The following is a 20,356-nucleotide window of genomic DNA, read 5'->3' as shown; positions in this document are numbered from 1 at the left end:
CCTCGGAGATTTTTCTCTCTCCTTGTGTGGATACATTTGCGTTTCTGTACTTGTGTGTGACACCTGTGACTTTAAGTTGCCTATGCATTTTTAGATATACTTGTGTGTACAGAAGTCTGTGTGGTGTATTTCTGGGGTGTACGTATGGTGCGTGGGCCAAGTAAACCAGTGTGTACACCTGGGTGTGTGTTTGGCTGCCTGGGAATGTGAGCCCATAAGCACATGCTCAGAAGTGAAGATTGGGGTGATGTCCCATCTAGGAGCGTCTGGGCATGTGTGAGGCGGCTGGCTGTGGGTGTGAGGGTATGTGTGTGCACTTTCTAGGGAGAGGTTGGTGTCTTTCTCTTTGACTTGGAAGGCAAAGTGGATTGCCACCTGCTGGGGGGAAGAGAGGTTAAGTTTATCACTTCTGGGGCTCAGGACATGCCTGTCAGAACTCAGTCAATGAGCAGAGGATGAGAGCTGGGCCTGTTGAAACAGGAAGACATAGCAGAGAGGTCAGGAGGGCCAGAGGTGCCTATAAAAGTAGGAGTGGTCAGACAAGCTTCCAGTACTGGGAGCACAGAGCAGCCATGTCAGGAGCAAACTTGAGGGTTCTAGAAAAGCCCATGGTATCCTGGCCTCTGTGAGCTACCTCAGGGACAGGGGTGAGAGGGGCATCCCAGATGGAAGGGCCGACGTGGGCAGTGGATAACAGGAAGATGTGCTGTAGCCAAGGTGCAGAGGAGCATGGGGGGAGGGTGGGCCCTAACAGAGAGCAGAAAAGGAAGCCATTTTGAAGGAAAAGGAGACCCCCTGACAGGCTGGGCTGTGGTTCCACCTTCCACTGACCTCAACATGAGGGCGAAACTTTCGTGGACTAGCCCAAGCCAAGCCCCGGGGTCTGTGGGGCTGTGATGCTCCCCAGCCTAAGATGATATGTGCACTGACTTTGGTGAACAGCCTTGGGCCAAAGAGCAGTTCTAGCCTGATGTTTGTAGGGTCTTATTTTGATTGCTGTTTGGTCTTTCCTTTTGCCCCTTAGTACAGTTCCTTGAGGAAAATAATAATTTTGTCCCACATGACCTGAGGAATGAGGTGATTCCTTCACAACAAGGGCGGGGAGACCAGAGTTCAGGAACAGCTAGCTCCCCTGAACTGCCCCGGGTGCATATAGTGAGGAACAGCTGTGATAAGTGTTCTCTCCCCAACTAGGCAGTTCCTCTTCAGCAATGCTTTAGTACCTGTATGCATGAGAATACAAGTGTGTGTGTGTGTGTGTGTGTGTGTGTGTGTGTGTGTGAGTGTGTCCGTGTGTGTGTGTGTGTGCGTGCAAGTGTGTGTGTGTGCGCGTGCGCGCGCTCTGTAAACTGCCTGGATCAGGTCAGAGTGTTAGAGCTTTCAGCTGCCTGGTGCATTGTGTTGGAGACTGGGGACTTGTTTGCAGATAACTTTGATAGGAGGGAAGGAGGTGAAGGGACTGGTATCCTGAGAGGGGCAGTGTGTGTTTGGCAGAGCTGCTTCAGAGTCCACGTTCCAGTGCAGGGTTGGAGATCAGGTCATGCCACGTACCTCTGCACAGAATGCAGCTCAGCTCTGGCATCTGGGCCCTGGCAACTCTGTGAACAGCTTGGGGACAATGTCAACATCACGAGGACCATCATCTTACTTGGAGGCTACACTGAAGCTCTCTCAGGGGACTTCAAGATTGCTTGTTGGAGACTGAAGTGAACAGATAGGTCTTGATACCATTCTGTGTCACCGTCTGGGGACTCCCAGACAATAAAACTGTGGGAATCTTTGCCAAGGGGGCTGATGAGATCAACAGTGATAACAGAGGGGGCTCTGAGTCACCGTACTTGTTTGTATCAATATACAGAAAACCGGTGTAAATGTTTATAAATACCTGTGTGTTTAGCATTAGTAACGTATACCTGTATATACTTGTTATTATAACCTTTTTATCATACTCATTGTTATTATCGTCATTATCATCTTCCTGACTCTGCACTGAAATTATACTCACAAAATTATACTCATTTGTAACCTTTGGATGTTGGGACTAAGGCTAAATATTTCCCTAAACTCTTTATACTTTCAGGGCTTGCAGAAATGTGTGCAAGGAGTATGAAACTCACCTACAATCATAAAATACAAAAAGCTCCATAGTAAGTTCAATCCTTCCTTAACCCTCAAGGCCCAGTAGAAGACTTGACCACTGAGATACCTTCTTTCTGAACTCCTGTACTGCTTCTTGGGCACCCAATCCTCCTGACACTTCCATGAGCAGTCGAGTCATTTGGCATTTTTCTCTCCTTTTTTACTTGCTATTTCTTGTTATTTAATCTCTGTCATGTTAAGAACCGTATTTTCTAATAGTCTCCTTGAACTAGAACCCGCTGATTGAATGACTCTGATGGGCCAGGCATTGTGCCAGAGCAGAAGAGATGAAACTGCAGTCCGAGGACACTTGCTGCTTCGCAAAAGTATGTTACTGATCTGCGGTGAGTACACAGTTTCAGCATACGTGTTTAGAAAGTTCTACAGCATATGGCGAGAGCCTCTATGATATTTAATACGATCGGGGCTTGTATTTTGTGTGTCTTTGCCATTTTTTTTCTTTCTGTCAGTCCATTTTCCTTGGACTTATACAAATGTATTGATCCGTGAGTGACTGACTTGGGGGAAAAACAAACACCCGTCCTTCACAACAGCGTTTGAGAGCAGCAGTCTAGGGACTTTGTGAAGATCAGCTGATTTATTTTCCACCGCATGTCTATAAAGCAGGAGGCGTTATGCATGTTTTTGGAGATGTACGCGGGGGCTGACACAAGTTAGATAACTTTGACTAAGTTCCCAAGCTATCGCATAGACACCTTGGGTTTGGGACCAGCATGTTCCCACTCAACTTGCATGGTTTACCTCCACTGCTGCTCCGTTGCTGCCCAGCACTTGTTTATCTTATCAGGACTTCAGAAGCACTGATTACACAATCCTGGTGGCTGCTCTCCACCTCATACCATCTTATGGGCCAGTGATGCCTCAGGACCAGCTCAATGACAGCATTTATTAGAGTCGCTGCAGCAGGACAGGGAGAAGCTTGGAGGAGCTAGCCTCTGGAAAGAGAGACATAGTTTCAAGCATGTAAACTGAAGCACTGTTTGGAGGAAAAACAGAGTAAAACGATACTAAATGTCCATTTGCAGAGGCATGGGCACCTAAAGGCCTTGATTGCTGTTTCTGGGCCAGGGCTATTGCATTGGGTGGGAAGTGGCTGTGTGCCTTGGAGGACCTCGTCTATGAAATACGCCACCTTTCAAATCTGTGTCCCTCCTGGCCCCAGTGCCCTGGCTTCTTCCTCTGTTCCTTTCTCCTCAAGGAGTCTGAATTCATTCTCACTGGCTCAGATCAGCCATATGATTATTCTTTTCCTGGGATAGGCCTGGACCCTGTGACCTGAGACCCAATCCTGTGAAAGCATTCTCTAGCCTCGGGCTTACCCTGCAGATGGGGCTTCTCCTCACTGTGGAGCTCACTCCTTGGGGTCAGATCAGATAGGATCTTTTACCAGACAGGTTTTGCAGGGCCTGCAAAGACAGCAGAGTGAAGATGACTGGAGGAAGCCCCACGGAGAACAAACAGACTGTGTGGGTGTGGGTGTGGGTGTGGGTGTGGGTGTGGGTGTGATGTGTGTGTGTATGCCTGTCCAAGGGTCTAAAGAATTGTGTCCCAAAGGGCACAATGCCTTTTTAGTCTGATCAGAGATGTTAATGCCTCTAGGGAGTTACTGTCCTGGCTTGGTCAGGCAACAGGCCTTCAAGTTACTAAGATTGCTCCAAAAGTCAAGGAGAACACAGTTCTGTGGTTCTGGGATGTCTGTTCCACTTTGAGCTGGGCCAGACTTCAGAGAATGGGTCTGTTTTAAGCAAGTCAAGTTCACAGGGGCTCTGCCACACAGCCTCACAAATCCATCACTGAAGTAGCAGCATCAGTCAGCAAACTGAGGCAGGTGCTCGGACACACAGACTGTGGCTTTCGTATGGTCATTCGAAGCAGCTGTGGTTCAGCAGGGACGCTTGTTTCCAGGACGAGGGGCAGCAAGAGTAACTCCGCACTGTGACTTGCCGGTAGGACTGAGCCTATGGTTATAAGGCTGTCCTGAGAGCCAGACTGTTTGGGCTCAAAACTTTACTCCTCCAACTGTTTGCTAAGTGTCCTTGGCCAGTCCATCTGACCACCTTGCATAGCACACCTCTAACTTGTAAAATGAGGATCATAATATAACCTTACATAGTTGAGTTGTTTGGGGTATTAAACGTTACTAAGGTGCTCTGAATTGTCCCTGGCACCTAATAGACGTTCTTAACACACATGGAGACTCAACAAATAGGCAGGTGCCTGACCTCAGCTAGAGGAGTTCAGGTGGGCCAGAAAGCCTAGCTGACCTCTACCCCATCCAGTAACAACATGAATTATGATTCCTTGTGCATATTCCAGCCCTCCACTTTATGCAAGCTCCACGTGCCCTCCTGCCTGCTCAGAGTTACTGCTCTGACAATTCTCTCTGCCTTCCCTGGGCTGCTGCTGTCACTCCTCTCCACTGTGTACTTCCCTTCAGCACAATGCTATCCCTTCCATGCTTGCCATTCTCTTTGCCCTGTCCTGTGTGAGCTTGCCACTTCTGAAGTAAATCTTCCCCTGACTCTCTCTTCCTTCACCAGATGCTGCCCGATTTCTTTGCTCCCCTCTGCAGCAAAACTCCTTTGAAGACCTGTCTATACTCACTGACTCCCCACCGTCCATTCTCTGATGCTTGTCCAAAGCAGGCTTTATTACCCAACCCTGCAATGAAGCTGCTCTCCTCAAGATCACCAAGGACGTCTGCATCGCTAAATCCAATGGCCAGTTCTCACTCCTCCCCTTCTTTCACCTGGCGTCAGCCACTCTGAGCATAGTTGACCACTGGCTCCCCGATGGCTCCCAGGACACTATACTCTCGGTCTATAGCACTGCTGGCAACTTCTCTGTCTCCTCAACTGGCGTCTCCTCTTCTCCCTGATCCCCTTAAGCCACAGGTCTCTGTCAGTGATCTTCTTCTCATCTCGATGTATGCTCATCGAGATGAGCATATTAGCCAATTCAAACAGCCCCACGACTTTCAAATGCCATTTATACATCTTAGGTGCAACCTTGCGGACACATTCGTGACTTCTGTGCAACCCAATTCTATACAACTGCCTACTCAACTCATGTGAGTCAAACAGACATCTTAATTTAACATGTCCAGAACTGAAATCTTGGTACCCTCATTCAGCTGTAAAATCTGTTCCAACTAAGGCATTCCCCATAGCATTGGCAGCCATTCCTTTCTACTAGCTGCTTGGGTAGTAAACCCTGGAGTCAACCTTGACTCCTCTCTGACAAGCCACATCTAAACCATCAGTTCTGTTAGGTAAGCCTCCAAATGTATCCAGCAAGTGAGCAGTTCTCATCATACCTACTGTTACCAGGATGATCCAAACCACCACCATCTCTAGCCTGACTTATAGCAATAGCTTCCTGCCTGGTCTCCCTGCTCCCGCCCTTGCCCATTTTCACTCTGCTCTCAACACTGTAAGCAGTCCAAGTGATCCAATTCAGATTGTGCTGCTCCTCTGCTCAAACCCTACTGCCTCCCTCCTCCTGCCCCGCCCTCCCTACATTTCACTGCAAATAAGAGCCAAGTTCCTTAAAACGGCCTCCTAGGCCCTATAGAACATGGGATCCTGTCCACCTCTCTGAACTTATCTCCAACTCTTGTCCTTTTTGCTCACTCCACGCCAGCCACACTGGCCTCTCCATCCTTCCTCAGATGTGCTAGACATTCCCAGGCCTTTGAGCCTTGGCACTGACTGGTCTTTCTGCCTCAATATAGCATCTTTTGTATATCAGCAAGGTGAACCCCTTCACCTTCTTCATTTCTTTGTTCAGTTGTCACCTCACCAATGAGGACAGCCCTACCCACCCACTAGTATTGAATTTGATATTCCCTTTCTTTCCTGGCATTTCCCACCCACCATGCCCGGTCCTGTGGGAGTTTACCCCTGCACCCTCCCCCACCAACCAGAGTACTTATCACCTTCTAAGGAACTGTGTAAGTTGTTATTTACAAGGTTTACCTTATATTTTCTGTTTCTGTGCAACAGAGGTTGTGATTCGTTCGCATGTCTTTCCCAGGCGACTGGCACCATGACAGGCACAAATGGGCCTTTGTAATTATGTGTTGAGTGGGTGAATGGATGAATTGTTAGATAATCACAGCCTCCAACATAACGTAGGCCCAGCTATTTTTGAGACTTCACAGGCCTAGAATGACTCAAGGGCCTCCTTGGGCAGAGTTATAGGAGAGAATCTCAGGTACTTCTCATGTGTCGCACATTTTGAGATAACATTTGCAAGGGTGTCATTTGTCCCAGGAACTGAGGCAGAAGTTGACCAGTCAACACCTGGGCCTGATTTCCACCAGCTATTTATGGGCTCTACCTTTCCCCCCAGATCACCCTGTGTGAGCTGTGTGCCTGTTGGCTGATGAGCAGTACAAGCCTAGAGTCCACTCTTCCTCCCAAAACCTGTTGTCAAAACCCTGGATCACTCCAGAGTTATTCTTCCATATAGATTTGGCTGAGCTGAGACTTTCCTCTGCGCAAATGCCCTCACACAGATGTTCAAAGAAATTCCATGAGCTCTTTGATGTTTAACTGTTTCATGGCCCACAAGCCCTCAAATAGCCTGTATCCACGTCTCAGTACATCTTCATATCAGTCACCTTTCTCCACCACCATTACTACTTCAAAATCATCTTTCAGAAGGCTGGAATTCTATGCTTCTGCCAAAGGAAGGAGACAGTGGGGTCCTGACTGCTTCCCATCTCACAGGGGTGAATGTGAGCTCAAGCAGAATCCATGTCTGTGTTTCACCGTGTCCATGCTCTGCCCTGTACCAGACTGCTGAGGCCACAGCCACCACACTGGGCCCAAGGAAGACACCCTTCCACCTGTCTGTTTGCATGATCAGATGCCCACTGCCTGCTGCCCCTGTCTTGCCCCAGGCATCCTACTCTGCTCAAGGTAAGAAGTTCTACTAGTCCATTGTGCCTTCTGGATTGGAAACAGCATCAATGAGCAATGTTGCAGGTCCAGAAAGGTTGCTGTTGGGTTTCTCCACTGTGTGACAGCCAGGACCTAAGATCTGAGGATTGATGGAAGCTTTAGGGTGCTGAAGGTTATGAGCAGCATGTTGTGATGGGGAAGACATGTGTTTTGTAAGGAAATACTCATTGTACGCATAGCAACACCTCAAGGATTCCTGGCAATTGGGGTCGCAACAAATCAGGATAAAGGGACGCCCACAGCTAAGGCTCAAATGGCTTACTGACTCTATCTTCCCACACCTCCTCACCCCACCCCAGCACGTTCCTTCTCACTTTCACCCTGGATCGTGGGGACGTTTGAAGACAGATAACTTCTCCAAGGCTGTGTGGAGCCCCAGGTGTCCACGTGTTGCAGTCAGTCTGTGGTTTTCTTATAAAGGTGTGGGCTTCAGACTTGGCCCGCCCTGGGTCATTTCCAGGGCCACCACTGACCAACCAGGTGACCCTAGCAACTCACTTTCGATATCTGACCCTGAGTTTCCTCCTCTGCAAACTTGTCCTGGTGGTGCCTACCTTGCCAGACTGTTGCAAAAGTTTAGAGACACTGTATGAAAAGAGCTACCAAATTTCCTAGCACAATTTAGGCACTCAGGAATCAGCAGTGCCCCTCTTGCTGTGCATTGAGGATTTGGGGCTCTCTAGCCCTGAGCTCCCTAAACACCTGGAGTTTTCTAGAACCCAGAAACTCAATCTACTTCAGAGGCATCTTGGCAACTAAAAGTGCAGCTTTTCCACTCACTGTGTGGAACTCTGCTGGGTGGGGCCCGTTTAGGTTGCTGCTTTACACAGCAAAGGGATCCCAGCTTGTATCCTATCTGGATACTGCAGGAAGCTCAGAGGATTTATGTCAATGAAACTATGACTAGTCTCTATTTTTCACCACTTTGCAGAAGCCCTCTTCCTTGCCTCTCCCTCAGCCCTGTCATTCATTTCACAGCCACCAGAAATCCCACCCTTGTTCTGTGTTCACCTAAGGGAATGAAGATTAACTCTTTGCAGTATCAATGTTGTGTGTGAGGGGGCGACGAGGGGTGGGAGACGGACTACACTTCCAGGCCAAGGGGGATTTCAGCCTGGGCTGGCCTAGGAAAGGTCACCCAATCCTTGGCGTACCCCTGGGAGCCTCCAGCCTGGGGACTTCCGGATTCCAGCAGTTTTCACTTTTACAGTGCAGCTTGTGGTATACCACCACTCTTTCTCCCTTATCCTGGATACTGCCGCTTCTCTCACTGGATTAAGCTTCTTGGCCCACACTTGCAAATAGCCATTTTAGACAACTGGGTGATTATTCCCACCAGAGCCAAAGAAAACATGGATTCAGGTTTTGGAAGGACATTATTTCTTCCCCTGAGCTAGCTGGCACTTCCTGCCAAACGGAGGGTGGGAGGCGGGTGGTGGCAATCTTACCGACCTGGCAGAGATAATGTGTGGCAAACTCCCAGCACAGAGGAGATACTCAATAAATCTTTGCTCTGCAGGTTCTCCCACTTACTAGTTGACTAACTTGGAGCTGGCTGACTTCTAGGAGCCCCTTCCTGTAAAAGGGGGAGAGTTTAAAGTCAGCCTTGTCCCCAGTAGGATTGAGGTTGCAGTCGGGCTTACTGAGACCTGTCCCAGTGACTTCACACGTTTCTTTTGAAGGCAGAGACATTGTGAGTGCCTTGGCAGGCAGAGAGGGACAGCAGGGTGGCCTATAGGGAAACACCCTGGATTTTCTGGGAATGGACGTAGGGTCTTGTCTAGGATCTCTCACTTGCCACCCCTGTGGCTCTAGAAAGGAAAATCACTCAGTAACCACACCTTGTCTACCTCTGGAGCAGGTGTGGACAAATAGCTTCCCTCCAGGGCCAGAAACATGCTCTTTGATCTTCTGCAGCCCCCATTTCTGTCATGCAGCCTGAATCCTAGAAGGCTCCCACTAGTTTCTTGCTTGCTGAATGAATCTGGAGCTGCTGAGGGGGGTCATACTCCCTACTTTTGTTTGAAGCCTCCTTTACCTGCAGGCGGCTGGTCCCATCTGCTAGTCTTCTCTGGCCCCAGTGACTTTACCTTGCACACAGTTGGAGGCAGGTTAAGACCAACTGGAGGCAAACAAAGAAGGATGCCCTGCCCACTCTTCTGCGTGTGATAGCTGCTCCCTCTGCGCCCCAGGAGGCTAGGTGAGGCACACTTCCTGGGTGCTCCCTATTAGGGAACTTAGTTCTTACAGGGTTTAGCTCTAGGGCTAAGTGTGGTAGGCTTTGGGGGTGGCTGGAAGTGTGTTCTTAGGTGTGTCCTTTGCCTGTAGCCGATTTGAATATGAAGGATGACTCCCTCATCTCCAGATGTGTGGCAGGGTAAGGCAGAGGATTCAGAAGCCCCTCGTGATAGAATGGATGGGAAGAGCATTGAGCTCCTTGGCACAATGAGGAAAGAAAGTGTGAAGTCTCCTGGAGGTGGGAAGGAACGTGATACTAGGAGACTGAGTACACCATGGGCCACCATGCCAGGGAGCCCTCTGGGCTTACTACACTGGCTGAAGGAGAGAGACAAAGTGCTAATCCTGCCCTAGCCTCCTGGATACACACACCTTTCACACCATTTGTGCACCCTAACAAGACATAGTTCCTGACACGGGTGCTAGTTTGTCTTTTAGAGATACCACAGGTCGACTCGCCTCTCCAGTACATCCAGGAGGCTCTGCTTTTTTGGAGCCTGTTTTCTTCTCATTATTCCAGGATTATCATTCATATTAACCATTTTTGTTCTCATTAAAGTCAACGGTAACTCCTACCCTTTGAGACTCTAACCCCTGCTTCCCTCTCCCCACCCTGTCAATCCTTTTTCTCCACTTTTCCCCTTGCCATAACCCTAATACTTCATTGAAGAATGTGTTTCTTCCCTAATGTCCATGCTGCTTTTAGTGTTTCCATACTTACCCCCTTCCCCATCTCCAATGTTACTTTCAGACCTCAGGTTGTCACTCACTAAGAATTTTCTGACAGTCCCATCTTTTTAGTTTCTGTAGTACTCTACAATGTCCCTTTTCCTGCAACCAGTCACCCCTCTCTTCTCTGCCCTCCCCTCATGCTGATTTAAGTGATTTCTTTTTCCACAGCACGCTATGATGCTCCCTTCCCTTTGCCAATGCCCCCACCTCAAAGTTGGGTTAAGTGTCCAAAAAGTACCTAATATACAATGTTGTCAATGTATGCTCTTATGTCCTTTTCAAATCCCCCCCCAGCTCACTTAAGCATTACTTGGATTTCCATAGCACCCTATGATGTCCTCTTTACTGTCATATAAGCTTCCCTACATTTTCATGGCACCCCATGATCACTCTCTATTACAGCATTTACCACAGTGCCAATTTACATATTTGTCTCTCAATGATACTTATGTATAGCACCATTGTTAGAAGATATTTTTGAACCTCTTCAAATTTTTATATTGTTTTTTGACCTTGAGTGTCCCTTTAACTTCCAGGTGGTGCAGGAAAAATGAGTGTGGGGTGTGAGGAGGGTCGTGTCCCAGGTCTCCGTTGAGCCACTGGGATGTGCCCTACCAGGTGTTGGTCCTTGGCTTCATATGGAATATTTAAGGAGCAAGCCACAGTTGAGTAAATGTAGTTTATTTAGAGAGGTACATACTGTATAGAGTATAGGTTGTTTCAAAAGACATTAGAAAGGCCATCACGTGGAGGGGTTGGGTTCTCAGGTTAAAGTAAATGTAGGTACACACTCCATAGACAGAGTGTGGGCCATCTCTGAAGAGGAGGGAGTAAGAGAGGCAGCCATGAGTCATGGTGTTGCCAATTTTTATGGTCTTGGTAACTTTATATGCTAATAAGTGTGAGGATCATTCTAACTACCCTGGAGAAGGGGCTGGGATTCCCATTAAGTTGGCCATTTCCCACTCTTTGACCTTTTATGGCTAGCCTTGGGACTGTCATAGAGCCTGTGGGTGTGTTATTCACCATGCTAGTATATTACAATAGGCATATAATAAAGCTCAAGTTCTACTAGAAGTCACATCTCTAGCCATCTTGAGCCTCAAGGCCTCCTGGGGGTTGAATTTTCCACCATGTTGATGTTAATTGCTGCATCTTGCCTTGAATGGCTGTGCCCTGCCCCCTTCCTTCCTGTCTCACAGATACTCTGAGACCTTGAGATTCTTTTTTTTCTGAGAGACACTTGGAACCTCCAAGAAACTAGCGATCTCTGAAGTACTGGCTTCTTCTGAGATTCTAGGATCCTCTGAATTACTCAGAGCCTCAGATGTGATCAGAAACTTCACGTTATTGGGATTTAGAGGTGTTTGGAAACTTCTTGATACTTCAGGCCTTCTGCATGCTTGTGACCTCTGAGGTGCTAAGCGTCATTATGGTGGTGGAGACCTTGGAGATACTTGGGATATTTAATGCGTCAGGAGCTTTTAAAGTGGTGGGGTCCTTTTGGGTACTTGGGAACCTCTGAGATACTTAAGGCCTTTAGGTGCTTGGAACCTTTAAGGTTCCTCCCTGAGGAATATCTGAGATGTTTGGAACATCTAAAGTGCTAGGGGCCTTCAAGGGACTTGAGACTTCAGAGATGCTGGGGAACTTCAAGGTGCCTAGGTTTTCAGAGTTTCTCGGGGTCTTTGAGGTGCTGAGGGCCTTGAAGATACTAAGAGCCTTTAAGGTTTTGGGGGCCTCAGAGATGCTCAGGGATTTTGAGGTGTTGGTGGCCTTAAAGGTCCTTAGGCCCTTGGAAACTCTTGGACCCTTCAAGGTGCTGGGATGCTTTGAGGTGATCTCATATTTCAAGATACTTGAAAAAGATGCTGGGAGGCAGGTCCATGCTGGCCGGCACATGCGCCCTCGACCATGCCACCCTCTCAGTTCCGCAACATTGCTCTTCTGTCTGGGGACTGAAGCTGCAGCATTGGAACAAAATACAGCATTATTTCATTTTTTCTTTTTGTTTGTTCATTCATTTAAGCGTATATTTAGAACTGCACTTTGTCAAAAATCTTCCCTTCTCTTTTTATTCCCCAGTTAACTGAGGTTTTTACTTTCAACATTGCAAACTGATTTCTAAAGCATCCAGATCCTAAGTGCTCAAGTGTTTGGAAACCCCTCTGGTGCTTGGTTGAACACGGGAATCACATGAAGATGAAGATGCAAAAACCGAACTTCGAGGGGTAGTTCTGTGCCTTCCAGCGTCTTGTACAGCAAACCCTGACTCGTCTTTTTACCCCCAAATATGTCTTCAGTAGCGATTGAATCTGCCACTATTGAAATGAGTTAACTTGCATTTATTCCAAATAATCTTGTTTACTCAACTGTATGCAAATTGTGTAAGGTTTTTTATGCCCAAGCTTAAAAAGTGATTTCCAGTAGACGAGGTGGCTGACCATCCTAAAGTTGTGGCATTTGTTTGAGTAGAAAGATCTTCCCAGAATTCTTTGCTTGCCGCTGATCCAAAACCGTGGCGGCCATAAGTGGAGCTGGGAGGTGGAGGTGGCTGGTGCAGGATGGTGGCTGCGGGAGATGGTGACACCATTGCCAAGTCGAGCAGAGACTGGGTGACGGCATCATCTGCAGGATTTTGCCCTTGGTTTACCGGGTAGGGCCAGGTGCTGCTGGACCCCCTTCTCAAGGGCAATGCAAAAGGGACATCATGTGTATGCAGCATTTGTTTAGTCCTGTTTTTTGTTGTTTTTTTTAATTTTTCTGCTTTTGTTTTTCTTTGTAGTTATTAAATCTGTATGCATGGACTCCCTCTGCCACACGTGCGTCCACCGATGGGCATTACTACCGTGTCCTATGTAGAGTCAGCTGCGTCATGCAACACTCAGAATGCTGTGTTTAGCCTTGTTTTTCCAGAGTTGTGTTTTTTCAGTCATTTCTTCAAGGGAAACTAAATGATTTAGTTGGAGCAAAGCTTTAAGTGTGTCAGTGTGCTTCTGTGTGGCTGTGCTCTGTTGCCAAGTCTGCAAATCGTGGTGAGATCAAGGGTCCCCTGGGACCCACTGCCCGAGGCCACCTGCTTTGCTCTGCTTACTTTTTGAGTTTTTAGGCTCCAGAGGGAGGTAATTTTTCTAAGCTAGGGTCGTGGGGGGGTGGGGGTGGGCACTGGCTCTCCCTCCCCTGGAAGTGGCCCCTCCCAGCACCTGCACGTCTCAGCCATCGGGCCCAGGCCCACTCTACCCGGCCGCATCCCCGGTTGTGGGGAAGAGCAGTGGGCATGGGTCCCTAGGCCCCTGCTCGTGCAGCTGCAGTCTGAGTCATTTTTAGGAAAAGGAAGAAGAGGGATCTATCTCACAGGCTGCTGGCTCTCCCTGTGTGTGATATCCATTATCGAAATCATTGTGTATTCAGTTTAATCACTCATTATTTCCACGCTGAAAGATTTTTAACGAAGGGAAAGAAACCACAGCAATAACACTCATCTACAGAGCAGCTAACTCAGAACATTCTGCTTTTCCTACAGAACTAGCCGGTTTAAAAAAAACCCGGCTGTGTAAATAGCTTTCCTTTTACACTCGTGTGTCATGCGTGTGTACGGTGGTTCCTTTTCAGGTCTCCCTTCTTACCTGGTAGCTGTCCTGTTTTCCGGGCTGTTTTTAACCTAAGAGGAACACGCCCTGGGACACTGAGCCCACCGGTTCCATCCCCCCACCCCCACCCCCACCTGCCAGGCCCGGGGGTCCATCTTGTTCTCGCTTTAAGTCAGGAGTCACAAACGACACTTTTTTTCAATTAAGGAAAAACCCACAGCTCCACCTGCGAACCCGCCAGGAGTGTCTTCATCTCGCCTGGTCTCTCCTTCGCTGCTGGTAATGACGTTATGAGGACTTACTCTACTACTTGAGAACTATTTTTATGTAATTAATGTATGCTTTCTTGTTTACAAATGCCTGATTTAAAAAGAAAACAAACAAGCAAAAAAGCTACTTGATATCTCAGAGATACTGGTAGGCTCTGAGGTGCTGGGATCACCTTAAATGCTTAGATGTTTGGGTATGCTTGAGTCCCTTGAGGCTGGAGCCTATGGTTGTATTTGGACTACTGGAAGTGTTTGGGGCCTCCCAGTTGCTCAGACCCTATGAAGTGCTTGGGGTCTCCAAAATGCTTAGGCCCCAGGAAATGCTTAGAATCCCTGAGATAACCAAGCTTTGTGAGATATTAGGAATTTCAGAGATACTTGGGCTCCTAGGAGTGCTCTGGCTCTGAAAGCTGTTCCAGTTTTGAAAATTAATTCAGCCACGAGGGTTGCTATAGCCTTGGGAGTTACTTCGATCATTTAAGGACTTGGGCCCCAAAGTTGCTTGAGACCTAAGGTGGGTTTGGGATCCACATGGTGCTAATGGTCTCAGATTAGCACAAATTCTGGGGGTGCTGAGGCCTTGCCAAGTACTTGTACATCATCAGACACTTGGGCCCCAACAGTTATTGGGTGTCTGCCAGGGGCAGGGGACATTCCAGGAGCTCCAGCTCTCTGAGGGATTAGGGCCACCAGGTATTCAGGCCTTGTCCAGTGCTCAGGCCAATAAGGTCTTTGGAACCTGCTAGGTAGATTGGTCCAACCAGGTGGTTGGGGCCTTCCAAACAATTGGTCCTTGTGAAACTGCGGGACTGTTCCAGAGGGTTGAGCATGCCAGGAGGCACACAATCCTTGTGAAGAATCCAGGTGGTAGAATTCACAAGGTATTAGGATCCCAGTCCACGTTCCTGGAAGTGCTGAGGTAAAGTGAATAGGGACCTGGGGTCTCCAGGTTGTTTCATATCCCTAAGGTGCTTGGGCCAAGGGAGGCCATGGAGGCCCTGAACCCCCCTGGGACATGTGAGGCCATTAGGCCTTGTATATTGCTGCTGACAGCTCAGTTCTGTCTCACATCCCATGATCTGAGATGAGGCTCACTATTCTGTTCTTGTAACTTGTATCCAGCCTGATAGTGGGGTGGGGGATGGAGATTGCATAGGCAAATCAGAGATGGCTGCACACAGATTACAGCAATGTGGAGATCAAGAGGGAGTAGTGTACTATAAAGCAGCCTCAGAAACTTATCTCTTGGGCTGCAACTGTTCTCCCTGATGTCACTGCCTTCTCTAATACTATGATCACTACTTTCCTTACGATGGCATATGTCTACTTGCTCATAGGCCCTCTAGCTTCCCACCTCTGCAGCCACCTTTGCCACTGTTATCACTTCTTTTTTTAAATCTATTTTTAATGGACAGACTGGAGATTGAACCCAGGAACTTGTGCATGTGCTTTACCACTGAACTATACCCAATCCCTGCCATCACATCTATGGCCACAGAAAATGCTGGCCTTGCCACAGGCAACAAAAAGCCATCTTGAGCTGCTATGTGGCTAGTTCCCATGAAGCTGCTTCTTGGCTAACCAGCCCCTGCTTCCAGCACTCCTGAATTCTGTCCCAGCAGTCCTGAGTAAAAGAGATGCTCTCCAATAGGTGTGCCACCAACACACATCCAGCACATCTCCTCTAACTCCTACAGAGGAAATACGGCCTCTGTTTTTGACTAGTTCTAAGGGCAGAGAGAATGGGAGGCAGCCAGGCAAGGGGGAGGATGGGGATAAGAGAAATGCGACGGGGATAGCACTCCAAAGGAAAATGAATGGCAAACAGTTCTTACATTCTTTAATTATCAACTACTTAGTCTTGAGAAGGATTGTGCCTCTACTACATTCCAGGATGTGTGTGTGTGTGTTGTGTGGTTGTGGGGGAGGGGCAGCAGTGTATTCTTGGAAAGATTCAGCCAGTCCCTGCTCGCCTTTCCTGTCTTGGCTCACACAATATATTCATTCACTCGCCCTGTTTTCAGGAGATGTTTATGTGTATACTAATTAATTCATGGGCCCATCTAGGACCCAGATGAGATAGCTGTGGGGGAAGGGCTGGGTGATGAGAGGAGATGGGACTGCAGAAACGAACAGTGTGTAAGAGGTGCAGAGAATTTCAGATGTTACATAGTCACAGGACTGTTCAGCAGGGCACTGACTAGATCAGACTTGCATTTGCACAGACTCACAGAGGAGCGCACTATTATCTAGCAGGTCACTTAGGAAGCAATTAGAATAAGAAGCAAGAGGGAATGAAAGTGAGCCTTAAGGTGGTTGCCATGGGGACGGAGAGGCAGAAAGGCATTTTAAGGGTGATCATTGACAGGCTTTAGAGACTGATTGGATGGAAGTGGGGAGGGGAGAGTAGGTGGTTGAGTGCAGGTTGGCTTCTGAGGTTTCTTGGCTCCAGTCTACGTGAATACTTGATTTATGCTGCTTCGTTCTTTCATTCGGTGACCTGAATGTAATTCAGAGCATACTCTGGACGTTATCCACTCTGGGTCTTTACTCACTGTTTTCTCTGTGTGAACTCTCATCTCCAACTATCTGAATTCCAACTGCTTGCTCACAGGCCTTTCCTCCCCGAAGCTCATATTGATCTGAACAAAAGGGTAATGAGCCCATTTTTGCTCCCCTAGGTCTCTAAAGCAAGCACTCCATATCTTTTGTATGTCATTCTAAACACACTACTTTGCATAAGTCACTCCACCTCTCTGAGCCTCCGTTTGCTCATCTACAAAGTGGGGTTAATTAAAGTACCAGTGGTCTCATAGGGTTGTGAGAATTAAAAGAGATAATAAATGAAAAGTGCTTATCACACAGAAAGCACAGCCTTTGCCACTCAGGGTGTTTCAAGTGGTATGTGAGGGGCATTTAATAAACAAATGCATACTGAAGGAATACACGATAAGGAAGATTTTGCGCATGTTTCTACCTGAGCTCTTTAAAAGCAGGTGAATACTTTATACCTGTTTGGCTGGAAGAGATGAACCGTTTGCTTGACAGGACCTGAGATTGTAAACCCACTGAGGCACGGGGCCCTATCTTGCCCCATGATGCCTGCCAGCAATTGATAGAATTTGTGGGGGAAGTTCTGGGGTGGGAAAGTGTGTCTCCTTTGGAAAGCAGGATTGCCAGATAAATCTCACCCAACAAGGCCCAGCCGTCTGTACATGTGTAGAAAGGGGATGTGTGATATCGAGGACCGAGTACTGAACTCAGACCTGGGAACATGAGTTCTGGCACAGCCCACGTCGCTTACAAGCTTTTGGACCTTGATGAGTTTACCTAACATCTATGTCCTGTAATTTGTCCTCTGAACAAATAGAAAAGGCTAATCTCTCTAGCCTTGGCTGCCAGGCTTGTTGTGAGGCTCTCTGCAAAGCCAACAGCACATACCAGCAACCCTGGCTTAGAGCAGGTTCCTCTGAGTTCAGTTGATTTTTGCGTGTTTGTTTGTTTGCTTTGTGTCGGCTGTTTGTGAATCAGTGTGACTAGAGGATTGTAAAATCACCCGTATTTCTTCAGATGGCTTCTCCTGTCTGATGGGATTTTATGGGAATGTAATCAAGCAAACTAATTATCTGCCCAGAGGTCACTATCAAACTGACATTTCCTTTATATCCAGAGCCTACCAAGACCTCCTGCTGAGGAAGCCTGGCCATAAACCAGTTTGGGTCAGTGTGCGCTGATTGCTGCATTGCCTCCTGCCCATCAACCAGCTGACTGAGGAGGGGGTGCCATTTCTATTTCCCTGTCACAGCGTTCATCCTGGTGAACCTGTGCTCCACTCCAACCAAGGACAAAGCAGCTCTGCGTAGCACCCTGGTGGATCAGAGCCTATCCTTAAGCAGTGCACAACCTAGGGCTGTGGCTCTCAACCGATTTCTTCAAAGGAGTAATCAGGAACACGGTTTATGTTGTAAGCTACTCTCAGTGTTCCCCAAAGCTTATAGAGATCACATTTATATAAGGCAGGACACACAGGATATTTGTCAATCAACACAATGTTTTTAATAGCCAGAAATCCACCAGACATGGTATTAAAAGGAGGAAATCGTGAAATCATGCCTTGGGACATGGAGGACCACAGATCTGCTTAGAGTAAGGAGCACATGACAAAGGAAGGGCAGCTGACTTGTGAGGGCCTGAGAAGTACGAAGAGAGGAGGGAAGCTAACATTGCTGTGGTAGGCTATGTGCCTAAACTACCTGTGAACTGGAATCTTTACAACCTTTGATTACCAATGAAGCTAGAGAGAGATTAACTCTCTTGCTCAAGATCATAGTACTGCTGATGAATGTCAGTATTGGGGCTCACAGCTTCAGATTCCCAAGCCCTGCCTTCTGCCATCACATACCTCACAGCTGCTGCAGTTGAGTGTATACTTGGTGGTAAAAGGAGGCTTAACATGAAAGGGAGGGTTCTTACTCCCTTATGATAGGAGCAGAAGGGAAAGGCTTGAGAAAAGGGACAGATGTGTGGAACAGCAAGGCAAACATCCTTACTCATCTTACCAGGTTTTCCATACTTGGCTCTGCCCCTTCCAAGCTGTGTCAAGTCCAGCATGTCACCTAAACTTTCTAAGCCTCAGTTTCTCCATCCCTGAATGAGGCTATCATAGTGGTGGTGTGTAAAGGAAAGGCAGAGGGCTCATGCCCGATGAGGTAGGTTGAAAATTCGCCCCCCCCGCCCCAGTCCCCAAAGATATCCACGTCCCTATCCCCAGAATCTGTGAATATGCTCCCTCGTGTGGCAAAGGGGAACTTGGTAGATGTGATTAAGTTAAGGATCTTTAGATGGGAGATTATCCTAGATTATCTGGACCAGCCCGAGGTAAACACAAGAGTCCTCTTAGGAAGCCTCTTAGAGTAAGGAGAGTTAGAATCAGTGAAAGTTATAAGGAAGGAAGAGGAGATCAAATCGAGAGAAGATGCCACATTGCTGGCTTTGTAGATGGAGGAAGAGGGTATGAGTGAAGGAATACAGGGGCCTCTAGAAGCTGGAAAAAACAAGGAAATGGATTCTCTACTAGAGCCTCCAGGAGGAACACAGACCTGCAGACACATTTTAGATTTCTGACTCCCAAAACTGTAAGATAATAATTTGCTTGCCTTAAGCCACTAAATTTGTGTTAATTTGTTACATCAGGAAAAGGAAACATACACAAGGCATATGTGTGCCTCACTCATTGGGAGTCCCTAATGAATAAGAATTATGATTACTGGTGAGGAGAATTTATATTCAGTGGAATATACTGGGAGGGACTGGGGTGGGATGTGAGACAGGGCTGGATACCTTGGCAGCAATTCTTGAGGGTTTTGATGCACGCTGTTTGTCCCTGGGATCGTCTACTCACCGCCTGCCCCCCCCCCCACTGTCCCAGGCATCGACTTGAATGTGTGCCCAAGCTTCCCTAGAGGTTGCTCTCACCTGGGCAGACATTGCCACAGCCACCACCTGGTGCTAAGTGCCGAGGGTGGGATAGGGAGGGAAATGCAGGGGTCAGTCCACATGACTCCTTTTGCTGTACACTAACTAATCAACTTCCAGTTGTCTGTGGGCCCTCCTCTGATTTCAGCAAGTAGTTCCCAGTGGGGTAGAGCACCCTTGGGCCAGTCTCCACCTGTAACAATCTCTGCACAGACTATGGGCCTGGCTACTCAGGCAAGTGAGTCTGACCCGATCTGCTGTCCCTCATTCGGGGACTCCTCACTATTTCTAGTCTGCTGATGATTCCTCTGAATCATTTCACAGTGCAGATGTGGACTTACTTAAAATTTCCAAGAATTAGGGTCTTGCAAGGAAGTCTATCACATGTGTCCCAGGGACACAGGGCTGGTTCAACATACGTAAATCAATCAAAGTAATACATCACATCAACAAGAGAAAGGACAAAAACCACATGATCATCTCAATCGATGCAGAAAAAGCATTTGATAAAATTCAACACCCATTTATGATAAAAACTCTCGCCAAAGTGGGTATAGAGGGAACATATTTCAACATAATAAAAGCTATATATGACAAACCTACAGCCAGCATAGTACTCAACGGTGAAAAACTCAAAGGCTTCCCACTAAAATCTGGGACAAGACAAGGATGCCCACTATCACCACTCCTATTCAACATAGTCCTGGAAGTCCTAGCCACAGCAGTCAGGCAAGAGAAAGAAATAAAAGGGATCCAAATTGGAAAAGAAGAGGTAAAAGTGTCATTATATGCTGACGACATGTCACTATATATAGAAAACCCTAAAAGGTCCACACAAAAGCTTCTAGAGCTGATTGAAGAATTCAGCAAGGTAGCAGGTTACAAAATTAACGTTCAAAAATCAGTTGCATTTCTTTACACTAAC

At 47.6% G+C, this 20,356-nt stretch overlaps 1 long non-coding RNA gene across 1 annotated transcript; it reads left to right on the top strand.

The window, feature by feature from the left end:
* The first annotated feature begins 217 nt into the window (after positions 1 to 217).
* On the top strand, positions 218 to 18,317 carry LOC116662015. Its single transcript, XR_004317989.1, has 3 exons — positions 218 to 2,483; positions 6,962 to 7,085; positions 17,627 to 18,317. It is a non-coding gene; the product is annotated as an uncharacterized LOC116662015 (long non-coding RNA).
* Positions 18,318 to 20,356: the final 2,039 nt, after the last annotated feature.

Source organism: Camelus ferus, chromosome X, assembly GCF_009834535.1.
Source record: "Camelus ferus isolate YT-003-E chromosome X, BCGSAC_Cfer_1.0, whole genome shotgun sequence".
Taxonomy (NCBI): Eukaryota; Metazoa; Chordata; class Mammalia; order Artiodactyla; family Camelidae; genus Camelus; species Camelus ferus.
The sequence above is the reverse complement of the archived record's forward strand: the minus strand, read 5'-3'. Positions and strand labels throughout refer to the sequence as shown.